Source organism: Choristoneura fumiferana, chromosome 15 (assembly GCF_025370935.1).
Source record: "Choristoneura fumiferana chromosome 15, NRCan_CFum_1, whole genome shotgun sequence".
Taxonomy (NCBI): domain Eukaryota; kingdom Metazoa; phylum Arthropoda; class Insecta; order Lepidoptera; family Tortricidae; genus Choristoneura; species Choristoneura fumiferana.
In genome coordinates this window covers 2986071-2989018 of record NC_133486.1, presented here as the reverse complement: position 1 = coordinate 2989018, position 2948 = coordinate 2986071, and the positions used below count along the sequence as shown (strand labels likewise).

The window sequence follows — 2948 nt, the reverse complement described above, 5'->3', positions numbered from 1 at the left end:
ATTAAACAGTAAAGTGTCAGAGGGACCGCACGACACGAACTTCCAAGTTTCGTAGTAGCGGTGCAGTTTTGTATATAAGCCCCTTGGTCGTGATTGTGCGAAAAGGTTGGATATAAGTTAATGTTCGTTGTATAGTTTTGTTATATTGTTGTTTGCTGATCTTAGACAAATAAATCAGATTTTAAAAAAGAAAACTTTTTTTATTAAGACGCCATACGCATCAAGTGATGCGTATGGCGTTCGCATGGCAATTATCCGCCGCCTTTGCCGCGGCGGCCCAACTCACACGCGCCGCCTGCACCTCCTGCTGCGTCAGCGGGGGGCGCGGCTCGTCCGGCAAAGGCGCAATTTCTCTTTAACAATGTGATGGCGTTCTCGCGCCTCTTCCGTCTGCTGAGAGAACAGCGGCACCTCCTCCTGCCGTTGTCCCCTCAGCAAGGGCTCTGTTTTTGCTTCATCTCTCCTGTTGGCAAAAAGAGTTAATTTTTTTAAACAGTTTCCATTTTGCTCCGGGTCAATATTTTTTAAGGCAACTTTATTTTTATCAATTGAAAACTAATATCTTAACATAAGGTTTGCTAAAATTAAGATTAGTATCAAATGGTTTGTTTATTTAGGTACATAGAAATTGCCAATATAATATGAAATACAATAATGGTTTTTGTACAACCATGATAATGCAGGAAATAATAAGCTTTTTCATATTAAATAAAGTGTCTAGTTTATTTACCACCATCAAATACCAATTTAATAATGTGCTTACCTATAAGTTTTTGTTATTGCTTTTTTTTGTTATCGAAATTAAATTACATGGATGTGGTGTATGGACCGCGTTTGCTGGCAAAAACTAAAAAACTAATCCAGAGAGTCCCAAAATGCCTGTTCACGCTTCTGTTTTAATATTCCGTTAAGGGCTCATGTAACTCCTTTTCTAAATAAACACATAATGCTCAAAATGCATCACCGACGTAAACTTCATTTGGCTTGTTTACTTTTTGACGTACTTAAGCACAGAGCTCCAATGTATCTTGTAAACAAACTCACATTATCGTCTTGCCTTGCCTTGCCACTTGTCTGGTCAAGTGGAGAGCGGAAGCGTGCCACACAACTGCTTCTGCCTCGCCACAAAACAGCTGCTTTTCGTGGCAGTTTCAGGTATGCAGCCACGAAATACTGGAACAATATTCCGCCCCCAATCCGAGACCTAAAATGCATACAAAATTTTAAATAAAAGCTAAAAAAAATGATGCTTGAACACCAAATGATTCAGGAGATGCAGAGCCATGATACGAGTGCAATCTGAGTATGTTTTGTTTGTCGAATTTCTTGCCTCAAATGGAATAGGTACATACCTCGAGTTTTTGTCCCATTTGCATCGGAGCGGATGTAGCTGTTTTTGAAGTCATGAGCCTTTGAATGATGTTAGGTGCAGACACTTAACGGCTTTTGAGTCTTATTTTTTAATTTGTTTCAAGTATTTATTAACACTTGTCTTTTGTCTTTAAATATTAGTTTTTAAGGTTAGTCAAGCACAGTATCTAATAAAGCAGTAGCCAGTCTGTTCAGTGACACTGACATTCGGCATAGGCCACAGATGAGATATGACATGACAGTTGGCAGATTGTGCATATCGACGTCTGTGGTCTATGGACGGTTGAGTGGTGTGTCGACTCTTTCTTTTACTGTGATGTTTATATCTTATAAAAAGTGGCAACACTGTAGTGTCCTCCTTTTTCTTCCTCCCTGGTTTGAAAGGGATGACACTCCAAAATTAAAGAAAGTATTGCTTACCTATATATACTTACCTTTTCTTGCTGCTGCGACTTGCTGCGCATATCCAGAGCACAATCAACTTAACCGTGTCAATGTTATCGAAAACTGACGTTGTTCTAAGTAAGTCCTAAGCCTACCAACCAACCGCTATTTAGGGGAAATAGAATAGAATACAACAATATTAGTCCAACGTAAAATTAAATTATTTTATACATAAAGTAACATATTTTTTATTAATTTTCGAAATCTAATTCTTGTCCACATAGCAGTTCAAATGTGTTTAAAGTGAAATAAAATGGGTGACACTATTTCCCGGCCGTAAAATACCGACATGGAAATACAAACCCGATATTTCGTGTACTCGCCCCACCTCGCCCATACAAACTGGTGTCAAACTGACAAGAGTTTCTATGGGCGTTTCTATCATATCGGTATTTCCATGTCGGTATTTTACGGTCGGGAAATAATGTCACCCATTTAATTTCACTATAAAAACAAATAAAAAAACGTTAAATATCGATTAATCGGTGTAATCGATTAGAGCGATTATTTAAATTTTCTGATTAATCGATTACTTCTCGATAATTTTACATGGATTAATCGAATAATCGAATCGATCGAACATCCCTAATTACTTAACACTTATGTGTGCGCACCCATGCTAAAAGAGGATTTCCAAGTTTTCGCTTTGCGTATAAAGACCCTAACAAATTTTTGGGCAGCCCTGCACCCGGGGGGCGGGTCGGCGGTATGGTGATAAGTGAACACGGCTCCCGAGTACTCGGCGTGGCGCTTTGTTTCGTTCGACCGAGCGGATATGCACTCGGCAAACGAGTCTTATGCATAATTCGCGAAAAATATTCGGTTTGCATCAGATTAGTTCGAGTTCAGGCTTGGTCGTAAATGTGTTAAACAGGTCATCCGTCCGTCTCGTCGTCCTACCCTGTGCTTGCCGATCCGCGATCTGAATAATACGATACATTAAAAAGAAATTCATACATAATTATTCTATAAAAGCCAACAAGGCCTTATTTACACTACAATATGATACAAGGCCGATCTATTAGGCCTACTAAATAGTTACATTGTTTAGCTAAAACCACAAGCCAATAGCCGGGTATCCACTGAGCGAGCCGCCGCGCGCGGCAGCCATTTTCGGTGCGATTTTGAGCCAT

The 2948-nt window shown here is 39.6% G+C and overlaps 1 long non-coding RNA gene across 1 annotated transcript; it reads right to left on the bottom strand.

Annotated features, from left to right (window-relative positions):
• Window positions 1–384: 384 nt before the first annotated feature.
• Window positions 385–2939, bottom strand: LOC141435812 (uncharacterized). Its single transcript, XR_012452227.1, has 3 exons — window positions 1353–2939; window positions 1045–1204; window positions 385–463 (listed from the first exon to the last, which is right to left on the bottom strand). It is a non-coding gene; the product is annotated as an uncharacterized lncRNA (long non-coding RNA).
• Between the last annotated feature and the right edge of the window lie 9 nt (window positions 2940–2948).